A 12,699-nucleotide genomic window follows, 5' to 3' on the forward strand; every position below is an offset into this window, starting at 1 on the left:
AATTCGTGGAAAGAGCATTTGAATGTGGAGCAAATTCCACAGAACAACTTCTGAATGCTGGCAGAGGACATCAGGCACCCAGAAAGGCAGCCCATTGTCTTCGAGAGGAGGTAGGACAAAATATAAAAGATAAAAAGAGAGACAAAAGAGGTAGGGACAGAGATCCTTCCCGGGAAGGGAGTCTTAAAAAAGAGAGAAGTTTCCAAACACCAGGAAACACTCTCTCTGGCAGGTCTGTGGTGAGCCTTGGAATCTCAGAGGGCAAAATAACTGGAAGGAAAAATAAATGGTGAAATCCCACAGATTACATGCCTAACAGCAACTCCCAGCGCAGCAGCAGCCCAGACACTGGCATCCCCCACTTGCAAGCAGGGGAGGGACAGGGAGGAGCAGGTGCATTGCTTAGGGTAAGGGCTGGGCCTGAATACCCTGAGGGCAATCTGAGGGAACTAGGTTGAGATAGCAACCCAGACTGTGGGATAGCTATCCCGCGAGCCCCGCGAAAAGCCCCAACCTAAGACACAGCCAGGCAGGCTCACAGGACAAAGGACTGAGCAGAGCCAGCCGGCTGCAGACCGGCCCATTCCCCGCCGGAGACGGGCAGAGGAGGGCAGCCAGAGCGGGAAGGGGGCAATCGGCCCCAGAGAGGCATCCACCAAACTGCAAGCAGACTTCTCTGCTAACCAAGACTTCTTGGGGCTCTGGATGGTCGACATCCGCCGGGAGGGTCACAGGCAGAGACCAGCTCCCCAGAATAGACCCAGGGCACACGTAAGAAGGCCAGATAACCGAGCGGCTGGAACCGGGGAGGGGGTAAGCCGCAGCCTCCACCTGGGGTGAATACGCGTGCCTAGCACCGGGCCACCTGAGCGGCTCGGCCCTGGGGAGGGCGCAAAACACTGGCCCAACCAAGTCTGCGCCTTTGTGGAGTACCCGAGAACCTGGACCTGAGCGGCTTAGACCTGGGAAGTGCATGTAAACCAGGGCCCGCCTCAGACAGTTCCCGGCAGAGCAACCGAGAGTCTGAGCAGTGTGGACGGGGAAAGCACACACGCCGTGAGCGGGGGCAAACCAGTGTGGCTGAGACACTGTGAGCACACGCCAGTGAGATTTGTTCGCAGTGTTCCTCCCTCCCCAAAGCACGACTGAACAAGAGAGCCTAAAAAAAGTGACCACCACCCGCCCCTTGTGTCAGGGCGGAAATTAGACACTGAAGAGACCAGCAAACAGAAGCTAAATAAACAGAGGGAACCGCTGTGGAAGTGACAGGTGCAATAGATTAAAACCCTGTAGCTAGCACCGACTACATAGGAAGGGGCCTATAGACCTTGAGAAGTACAAGACAGACCAAGGAACTATCTGAAGATGAACTGACCCCACACTGTCCACAACAGCTCCAGAGAAAGTCTTAGATATATTTTTACTATTATTTTTTTTTAAATTAAAAAGAATAAAAAAATTTATTTTACATGAGAACATGTAAAGAACATAAAAGAACATGAGAAAAGTACTTTACCTTATTTTTAAAATTATACATCATTTGTAGCTCATCAAAAACAAGTATATGAGTCAAGTATGTTTCATCAAGAAAAATAATAAAACAATAGAAAAATAATTAATTCATTTTATGGAAGTGAAAAATGGATAGGTTTAATGTATGAAATTGATACATTGGAAAAAATGATAAGGTCATAAAATGTCCATGGCTAAGGATATAAAAATAGAGGAAAAATAGCAAATGCATGTAATAATGAAAATCTATTTTTTCCCATTATTGAAAAAGAAGATGAATACATGGGTCTAAGAACATACATTTCACATTACTAGAATCAATACTGTGAATGAGAATTGTTTTTTCTTCACTTCTGTATTTGCTACTTTGTGTTTAAATTGGCAGGACAGCTAACTGTTCTTTGATTTCTAATTTCCTGCCATCTTCCCAGCTGGAGTTCAGAGGAGACCAACATAGCCAATCTTTAAGCTCAATATACCAGCAAATGTGGAAAACTCAGCAGTGGCCACAGGACTAGAAAAGGTCAGTTTTCATTCCAATCCCAAAGAAAGGCAATCCCAAAGAATGCTCAAACTACTGCACAATTGCACTCATCTCACATGCTAGCAAAGTAATGCTCAAAATTCTCCAAGCCAAGCTTCAACAATATGTGAACCATGAACTTCCAGATGTTCAAGCTGCTTTTAGAAAAGGCAGAGGAACCAGAGATCAAATTGCCAACATCCGCTGGATCATCAAAAAAGCAAGAGAGTTTCAGAAAAACCATCTATTTCTGCTTTATTGACTATGCCAAAGTCTTTGACTGTGTGGATCACAATAAACTGTGGAAAATTCTGAAAGAGATGGGAATACCAGACCACCTGGTCTGCCTCCTGAGAAATCTGTATGCGGGTCAGGAAGCAGCAGTTAGATCTGGACATGGACATAGAACAGACTGTTTCCAAATAGGAAAAGGAGTACTTCAAGGCTATATATTGTCACCCTGCTTATTTAACTTATATGTAGAGTACATCATGAGAAATATGGGGGTGGATGAAGCACAAGCTGGAATCAAAATTGCCAGGAGAAATATCAATAACCTCAGATATGCAGATGACACCACCCTTATGGCAGAAAGTGAAGAAGAACTAAAGAGCCTCTTGATGAAAGTTGCGGGGAGCCGGCCTGCTCAAGGCCCAAAAAGGCCCTGGGAAAAGCCTTGAAAGAGGCCATTCCCTGTCCTGCCACCCCATGATAAAATAGTAAAACATTTGCCGGGTCTCCTTTGTTCTTCCTTGAGAAAAACATAGTAGTGACCTTCACTTAGTAGTTTATCTTGGAATGCCAAAAACAAGATGTAGGCTTCTGCAATCACTTAAGACAAAGAATTGTATTGATGTGACAAACACCAGATGGCATTTTTTATGAACTATGTTTTCTGCTTGTACTAGTATAAAGGTAGCTGTTTTACTCAATAAAATCACTGACTTGCCCAAAGAGCATTCAGCCCTATCGACCCCATCCTTTACTTTCAGCTTCTTTCTTCTCAGGCTTCCGTGTGGTTGCGGTCGGGACTTGTTCACATTGCCGACTGGTCCCAGCAGAAAGTGAAAGAGGAGAGTGAAAAAGGTGGCTTAAAGCTCAACATTCAGAAAACTAAGATCATGGTCCCATCACTTCATGGCAAATAGACGGGGAAACAGTGGTAACAGTGGCAGACTTTATTTTTTAGGCTCCCAAATCACTGCAGATGGTGACTGCAGCCATGAAATTAAAAGATGTTTGCTCCTTGGAAGAAAAGTTATGACCAACCTAGACAGTATTTTAAAAAGCAGAGACATTACTTTGCCAACAAAGGTCCATCTAGTCAAAGCTATGGTTTTTCCAGTAGTCATGTATGAATGTGAGAGCTGGACTATAAAGAAAGCTGAGCACCGAAGAATTGATGCTTTTGAACTGTGGTGTTGGAGAAGACTCTTGAGAGTCCCTTGGACTGCAAGGAGATCCAACCAGTCCATCCTAAAGGAAATCAGTCCTGAATGTTCATTGGAAGGACTGATGTTGAAGCTGAAACTCCAATACTTTGGCCACCTGATGCGAAGAGCTGACTCATTTGAAAAGACCTTGATGCTGGGAAAGATTTATGGTGGGAGAAGAAGGGGACGACAGAAGATGAGATGGTTGGATGGCATCACCGACTCAATGGACATGAATTTGAATAAACTCCGAGAGTTGGTGATGGACAGGGAAGCCTGGTGTGCTGCAGTCCATAGGGTCACTAAGAGTCGGATATGACTGAGCTGAGCAACTGAGCTGAACTGAACTGAAGCCAGTATTTGACTACAGCCCATAGATGGCAATGTAACTCCAGTTCATGTTTGTTCATGAATGCATCACTCACTAGTCAACCAAGACTACAAGGCTGAGGACCTAGAACAAGAGATGAAAGTTGCCTCAGATGTTCATTCTCTCAGTACTGTAGCTTGCTCCTTGCTCTAGTCCAACATTGGATAACAGATCCCCGAAGAAAGGCCATGAAAGACTTCCAGGATCACATGGAGAGCCTGGTGTGATGAAGTAACCCCTGCCACGTAAACTCTCCCCTCAGACCTCACCTGGTTCACCTGCTTTCTTGGTTAAAGCTTGTGGGGTAGTTTTATGAGAGAGTCTATGTGACACTGAACGTAGGTATTCCCGTGGTTTCCTCAGTTGTACATGTACTTGGATGTAATCTCAATAGAAGTCTTGAAGAACAGGTCAGGAGACATGATGTCTAATGATGGCAACAGTATCATCATCATTCAAAAAGATTTTGACTCCCAGAATGAGAACTGCCTTCCGAGCAAGTTTACAAGCTAGATAAGAATATGAAACTCATTGCTATATTCTCATATGCTTCACCTTAAAGTGAGAATTGTTTCATTCAAGTTGATTATGGCCTTACTAACCACAGGACTCCAAAAATTTCCAATCATCATATTTGGAATACATGGCATTCATTTTGCAAACTGTATCAAACTTTCCATCATTCTAAGAGGATTCAAAATTAATGTATTTTCATTTTCTTAAATAAACAATTTATTTTCCTTTAACTTTTAGACATTCCCCTGTGTTTACACTTGAACATAGCTTCCCATGCATCTCTATTCCTATCAAGTCTCTTGTGAACATTTACTCTGTTGATTAAAGCAACAGTCCTAGTAAGAACTAGAAGTGAACAGTCACATCAGTGGAAGTTACTTTAAAGAGTTTCTTATTATTTTGGCTGTGCCACGTGACTTAAGAGGCATTAGTTTCCTGGCTGGGGATTTCACCCAGGCCTGCAGCAGTGAAAATATTGAGTCCTAACCACCAAACGGCCAAGGAAGTCTCAAATTACTTTAAATTTTGCAGTTTTAGTTGCTCAGTTTTTCATTCAAGGATTCAGAGAAACTCTAAATTGCTTTAACATTATATATTTGCTCTAAATAATTGACTACTGGAGAACTGAATGGAGTATGACAAGGGTCAAAAAACATGTAAAAGTCACATTAAAATTAAAGCATGAATCCAATACATTTGAGACCCAAACTGATAAAGGTTGAAATAATAAAAAATTAATAGACTCTGCTTAAACATAAAAGATGCTATTGATTAATTTAAAACACTAACTCCATTATTACTTGGAAGAGAAAGAAAAACCTAAAATCAAATAATGCTAAATACTTAATACCAAAACAAGGGCAACACAGAAGGGGGCCAATACAGAGCAAGAAAATATAATGAAGGAAATAATTAGAGGTGGCAATGTTAATATCAACGAGATCTTTGTCATTAATATCAATATTGATACACTTGAGAATTCCAGAAATAACACATGAGAAAGAAGTTCTTTGTGAGAAAGACGTTCAATGTACATAAGAAACACATTGAATCTATAATTAAATTTTAAAAATGCTTGAGCTAAATTTCAAATAGTATAAAACAATGAGGAAAGAACATAACGTTATATAGCAGTGTGAACACAAACATGGTAGCACTGAAATTTTACCTAAATGCTGTGGTTGTGAGCTAAGTTGCTTCAGTCATATCTGACTCTTTGTGACTCTATGGACCATAGGCTGCCAGGCTCTTCTGTCCATGGGATTCTCCAGGCAAGAATACTGGAGTGGGTTGCCGTGCCCTCCTCCAGAGGATCTTCCTGACCCAGGGATCAAACTGGTGTCTCCTATGTCTCCTGCACTGGAAGGCAGGTTCTCTACCTTTTGCGCCACCTGGGAAGCAACACAATTCTATTATTCTATAAAAAACCATATATAAAATAGTAAAGAGAAGAAGAATTGAAAATATGATTTAGAGGAGGAAATTAGTGATTAACACTCTTGGGCCCTTAACCTAGAATAGGAAATATAACTTGTTTCAAATATCTATAAACCATCCATGAAAATTATCATACATTAGACTTCACAAAAAATATCCATGATTCTTCCAGGGGAAAAATATTTGTATAAGTTGTTTGCCCAGATCACAATGCCTGCAATTAATTTTAATATTATTTTAAAGCATCACTTAAAGAAGTAACATCATCCTGATAAATTATGTCAAGTCAAAATTAAACCGTAAAATTAGAAATTTTGTAAGTAATGGAAATTAAATCACTACTCCTCAAATTTTCAGAAGCAAAGATACACACTGAGATGAACTCATATCCTAGAAACATGTATTGAAAGTAGATTGGTCTCATTCATTAAAGTCAACAAGAATATTCATATAACATTAATAGAAATAGTATAAAAAAATATCTGTCAAATGCCCACTTCTGAGTGACCATGATTTGACTGTCCTTCTCTAGAGTAAAACTTGATTTTATAAAGAGAGTGGTAGTGTAGCACATAACTCAAATAATCATCATCCCAGTGCTTCTCCTCAGAACAATCACCATGCATGCAGCAGACGTGCTTGTCACACAACATGTTAAAAAGACTACAACAGAGAATATTTTTTAAATGTATACTCCAAAGTTAAGATTTCATAAAATTCATCATCTTGCTGTTTCGTTAAGGATCTTCTTAAGTGAAACGATACTTTTTTCAAACTTCAAGTATATTATACGTAAACACATGACAATTACTAGGACAGTAAGGTGTCACTGCTCTGATCAACACTAAGGCACCAGCACTCTTACCCAGCATTGTATTTGCACCACCGGTAGTAGCTGTTAATGTGGTAAAAAAGAGAAATAAGATCTTGATATCACTATAATAATCATTTTACCTCACGAATCCCTGTAGACTGTCCTGGGGATCTGCAGGGGCCCACAGGCTGCACTTTGAGAACTGCTGGTTTCTTGAATTTCCCTGCACCTGCTCTGGTCAGAGTTGCTCTGTAGCTTTAAATTCGCAAGTAATTTCCTTGGTTCTTAAAATCTCACATCATTCAAAAGTCTATCACTGGGCCCTTTTCCATATCTCCAGTGTCATGCCATGCTATACCCTACATGCATCAGTATAGTCTACCGACTCTGGTCTTGTTCACATCTTTAAATGTACCAGAACCATTTCTGCTGCAGGGACCCTTTATATGCTGTGCTTTATTTTGTATTATTATTATTTTTTTATTTTGGGAAATTTTGCTCTTTGTGAGTTACTTGACAAATTCATACTCATTCTTCAAGTCTCATACTTCGAATTACTTCCCTGGGGAGACTGAAGGTGGTCTGAATGAGCTTCCCAGGATACTCTTTGCCATCAGCATCTGATACTTCTGTGTAGCCCAGGGCCCATGTGTAAATACCTACTTACTTTATAACTACTTCTTTCATGGCAATGTCCTTACAACAGTGTGAGCTCTGTAAGGTTGAGCTCTGCCTCTCATACTCAAGACTCTCTCCAGAAGGCCAACAAATAAACAAACGAACTGCACAACATCTTTCTATATGTAGTTTTACAGCATTAGGCCTCTGGGAAAAGATTAAAAAGGAAGAGGAAGAAACACGTCTTCAAATAAATTTCCAGAGTAAATAAAAGGTACATTTTTCTTAAAGAAAATTATATATTCTCATGTAATAAACATATAAATGCAAGTGCCATAAAAATAAATAAATTAATATAAATAAATGAATTACATTCACACAAAAACATGTTATTCCATAAGATTCAGCCACAGGGCATCAGATATATTTCCTCTAATTCTAAAAGCAGCTGGATATCGATATTCTCAATATTAAAGCCATATTAAATGTCACTCAAACTATTTCATAGCTGAAGCAGAAATCAGAGTTTTAGAAATGACTGAACAATGAAGAGTCTGAGCTAGGACATGAGTCACTGAGAATCAGCTTCCTTCTTACTTCCTGAGTTTTCTTAGGAGCTTGTTAACACAGAAAGTGCCTCATGATTTCCACTCTGACAGTTTCCCAGGGCCAGTCACTGTATTCCTTCTCTCGCAGGTAGACATGGATGCCCTGGAAGTACCTCTTCACGGCCAGTGTGGGGCCCGTCCTTCCCAGGGCAGAGTCTTCCTCTCCCATCACCTGCCCCAGGCAGGCATCCAGGTCGGCCAGCTGCTGAAGGAGTTCAGTGCGGAGCTGCTCCAGGAAGGTCATGTCCCAGGCAGCAGAGGAGCGCTCTGTGTGGAAGAGGTTGAAGCTCTGCTGGAGCATCTCGTGGAGGACAGTTGACCTGGGCCTCCTGGAGCTGGCCGCCACTCACCTGCTCCTGAGGGAATCTGAAGTCTATCCTATACCCCAGACAAGAAAGAGAGAGATTGTCCTTATTTGATCTAAATGTGTGAAGGTCTCCTGCTTTTCCAAGTCAAGGCTCTGAGGCAGTTCATGGACTCAGAGGAGGAGATGGGGTTAGAGATGAGCATCATCAGTGTCATCATTGAGGAGATGAAGAATGATTGGTCAGTTCCACAAGGAAGCATTCCAGTTGAGATGAGCGATTGTGAGCTTTGTTTCAACTTCATTTCATCTAAGGATCTTCTGTTGTGTGCCTCTTAAATATTAAGTTCAAAATTTTCATATTCTGAATTTACCCAGATTCATGTACTACCTCATTTTGGGCTTGCCTTTCACTTCAAGAGCCTGGAAATCTGTCATGAGTTTCTGCTCTTCTTTATCCTTGCATTGAAGTAAAATGTATTCATTAAAAAAGTAGATGTTCTAATTCAATGGAATGCTTATCATCTCAGTAACTTTGAACTAATGATATATTAATAGTTATTGGATCTTTCTTCCTGATGCTAAGATCAACTTTTAAGGAAATTTTGTTAGACTTCTTTTTTAAATCTTCTTTTGCTGCCTCTGCATATTCCTCTTGAAAGACTTGATCAGATGTGAAAAATATCTGAGCTTTATATGCATGGATCTCACCTTATTCTCTGTGGCAGAGCTTTTAATTTGTCAAATGTGGTTTTATTTACTCTCCATAATTGAGAAAATTGCTAAACATTTATTATGTGCCAATCAATATGCTGAGCTTGTTACAGAGTCCAAGTTGCTCTGCTTGCTGCAGGGTAAATAAATGAATCCAAGACGAGGTGTTGAGATCAGGAAAGGACTTTATTCGGGAACTGGCTGACTGAGGAGATGAAAGCCTATTGCCTCTAAATAACCATCTTGTGGGGGTCCTGGATGTCAGATTCTTTTATGAATCAGAGATGGGGGAGGTGAGGAAACGAAGTAAAAGGACTTTTTAATTCCTGAAAATATCTCCCAGAATGTCTAGTAAGCCTCAGGTAGGGGGATGTGTTGGTTGCACTTCCTTATAGTCATTTCATGGGTGGTGTGAAATGGAATATCTCATGTCATGTCAACAAACAAAGATGTCACATCTATCTGTGATTCTTCCCCTCCCAGATGTGAATTTCTGGGACAAAAAGAGTTGAAGTCACAAAAGCAGATCCAGTGTAAATTCAAAATTAACCCTTCCTGGTTACAGACTCAGCCTATACCAAGATGATTAATCCTCCAAAGTCACTCTCATGAAAATAAAGTGTAACCACTGCTCCTGTCCAAGTGTTCAAGTGGTTAAAAAAATCCATTTACATTTACATTTACTCTTACTATCTTTGTTTTCAGAAGATTATCATTTTCTGAAACAGTCTTCATATACTAGGTCTACTAAAACTTTGGTGTGTATAGTTATTGTGGAACTGGCTCTGGGACAGAGCTGAAGTTCCAATACTTTGGCCACCTGATGGGAAGAGCCCACACATTGGAAAAGACCCCGATGCTGGGAAAGACTGAGGGCAGGAGGAGAAGGGGGCGAATCACTGACTCAATGGACATGAATTTGAGCAAACTCTGAGAGATAGAGAAGGACAGGGCAGCCAGGTGTGCTGAAATCCATGGGATCAAAGAGAGTCAGACACGCCTTAGTGACGAACAACAATGGGACAGAGAACCCTCTGTGCACCTCCTCTGGGACAGACACCTTGCTGACACTCCACATGTGGCATTACTGCCTGTAGGGAGCTTACAGTCTCTCAGGGCAGTCAAATGTTACATAGTTAGATGGATTACTTAATTACGACTGTACATAATGTAGCTAAAGGAGAATATTAAAGGTTAATGAGGAATAACGTGGAGGCTGAAGAGTATAGTGGTCAAGAACCACTTATGCAGTTAATCCTGACTGTTAGCAAGTTAAGTAATCTGAGTTTTCAGTTTCCTTATTTGCAAACATGTCAGTAATTATAGTAATTATCTCATAGGGAAGCTGTGAAGATTAATGTAATGTTTATTAAAAACACTTTGCTGAGAGGCTGCAGGTAAAAATTTCTGTCATTAATATTATTAAAAATTATCTATACCTTACAGAATTGGTAAAGACATGCCATTACAAGGATTGAATGTAATTGCAACCTCAGTATCCCTGAGTGTATGGTAAGTGATCACTTCCCAGTGAAATATTTAAGGAGATGAGATTATCTGTATTATCACACAAAGACTGAAGTAAAGTATCCTGTGAAATACTGCAGTGGTAGAGGAGAAAGAGAAATAAACACATGCAAACATGCATTTTTTAGGACAACCAGCACCTTAAAAAGTGCCTTGTGGATTATAGTTGCAAAATAACTCATTTTTAACAAATGACGTCAGTGATATTGTTCCTATAATGTCTTCAGTGAGCTTAAGGCCAACTCAGGTGATATTAACTGAAATTTTTTAAAGAAGGGAGAAAAGGGTAAATAAGGAAAAAATGAGAAAAATCAAAAGCTTCTCTTATAAGCTCTTTTCCTAATGAACACTTTTTGGTGACCTGGAAAAGCCACCATTTTGTATGAATTTTTCTTTCTTCTCTGACTTTGACCAGACTCCTCCCAGGAACAACTAACAGGTGTGAGAAGCATAACATAGGGGTGTGTAGCTATCAACCACAGCGGCACGCATGATTTGATGTCCCCCCCACTCCAGGCACTCATGGCAAAAATTAGCATTTATGATTCACTTCATTACAAAGAGTAGAAAAAGAAAGGAACGGGCAGAATGTGGAAAAACCCAGAAAAGGAAAGTTTCTCTGCTCACTCTTTAAGAGCCACCTATCTCCCCAAGTCCTCAGAACGTGCCTACACCTCCCTCCAGGCAGCCCTGCAGAGCCCCCGGCGTCCCCGTGGACCTCCCCGTGTCTCTGCTGCTGGCCCTGGGGATGCTCTGCTCCAGCCCCGCGTGCTCTCTGGGCTGCGAGCTGCCTGCGAGCCGCGGCAATCTGGAAAGCTTCTCACGTTGGAGTCAGATGGAGAGCGTGTCCACCGTGTCCTGTCTGAGGGACAGGACTGACCAGATCTCCTCAGACCCTGGAGGACGGGCCAGGCTGAGGAGACAGAAGCCACAGCTGCTGTGCACGGGTTGCTCCAGCTGACCTCCCAGCTCTTCAGCACCTCGGGCTCCTCTGCAGGTCAGGACGAGAGCCTCCTGGACAGATTCCTCGTGGGACTTGATCAGCAGCTGGAGGAGCTGGACTGAGGGAGGGAAGGTCGACGGAACACTCACCTCTAGGGAGTGAGAACTCCAGATTGGCTGTGAAGAGTTACTTCCAGCGAATCAGTGTGTATCTCAAAGAGAAAGAATACAGCCGCTGTGCCTGGGAGGTTGTCAGCGTGGAAACCAGAAGGTGTTTGGTCTTTGTCAACAAGCTCATTGGAAAACTCAGCAAATAAAGAAGATGTTGAATCCGAAAACAGTTCATCTGGTCAACTAAATGGCTATTTTCTAAGACTCAAAGTGCAACCTTTAACTCTATTTTTGTGTCAGATGAAATATAAGTGATAGTTAATATATGGCATTATTTAAATATATGTTAAATGTTTTGTTACCGTAACTGTTTAAAACAGATTTCAGAATCCATTTTCCATATCTTAAAAAGTTATAATATTTATTTATTTAAATTATTGGAAATATTTAGGCTCTTCATAGCATTTAAATCTCTATCATTCATAAGATATTTGCTTTGTACTATATTGTATAAGACTACTCTTGTTTTTCAGTAGAGAAAATAAAAGTAATTTGAAAAAAAACGAATTGAATTGCACACACCTTTGAATAAAATCTAACCCAAAGCCTGATCCTACAAGATAAACCTATACTGAAGTCACCTGAATAAAGAGGGAACCGGGTTACCCACCCTGGGTCATAGAAGGAACAAGGGACAATTTGAGGAGGGACTGAATGTGATTCTTGAGACATAGATTAGAGGTGGGAGGGAGCTGAGTGGAGAAAAGCCCAGGTCATGGATACAGTTGCCTCCTTGGGGCCTATAAGAACCTGAGCGCCTTCAAGGATTAATGGAGAACCACATACATCTTGTGCGGAAGGCACTGGCGACCCACTCCAGTACTCCTGCCTGGAGAATCCCATGGACGGAGGAGGCTGGTGGGCTGCAGTCCACGGGGTAGCTAAGAGTGGGACACGACTGAGCGACTTCACTTTCACTTTTCACTTTCATGCATTGGAGAAAGAAATGGCAACCCACTCCAGTGTTCTTGCCTGGAGAATCCCAGGGACAGGGGAGCCTGGTGGGCTGCGGCCTATGGGGTCGCACAGAGTCAGAATCGACTGACGTGACATAGCAGCAGCAGAAGCACATACATCATGGGAGGTCAATCTGCATATGTGGAATCTAGGATCCTGGAGTAGGATGAGGAAGGGAGAGCAAGTTTTCTACACTTGGCCACTCCTGAGAAAAGAGTCTTCCTAAATTGTTCAAATGGAGGCAAGAAGAACA

At 41.5% G+C, this 12,699-nt stretch overlaps 1 pseudogene; it reads left to right on the top strand.

The window, feature by feature from the left end:
- Positions 1-8,255: 8,255 nt before the first annotated feature.
- LOC133048749 (interferon alpha-2-like) lies at positions 8,256-11,635 on the top strand (annotated as a pseudogene).
- Positions 11,636-12,699: the final 1,064 nt, after the last annotated feature.

This window comes from Dama dama, chromosome 29 (assembly GCF_033118175.1).
Source record: "Dama dama isolate Ldn47 chromosome 29, ASM3311817v1, whole genome shotgun sequence".
NCBI lineage: Eukaryota > Metazoa > Chordata > Mammalia > Artiodactyla > Cervidae > Dama > Dama dama.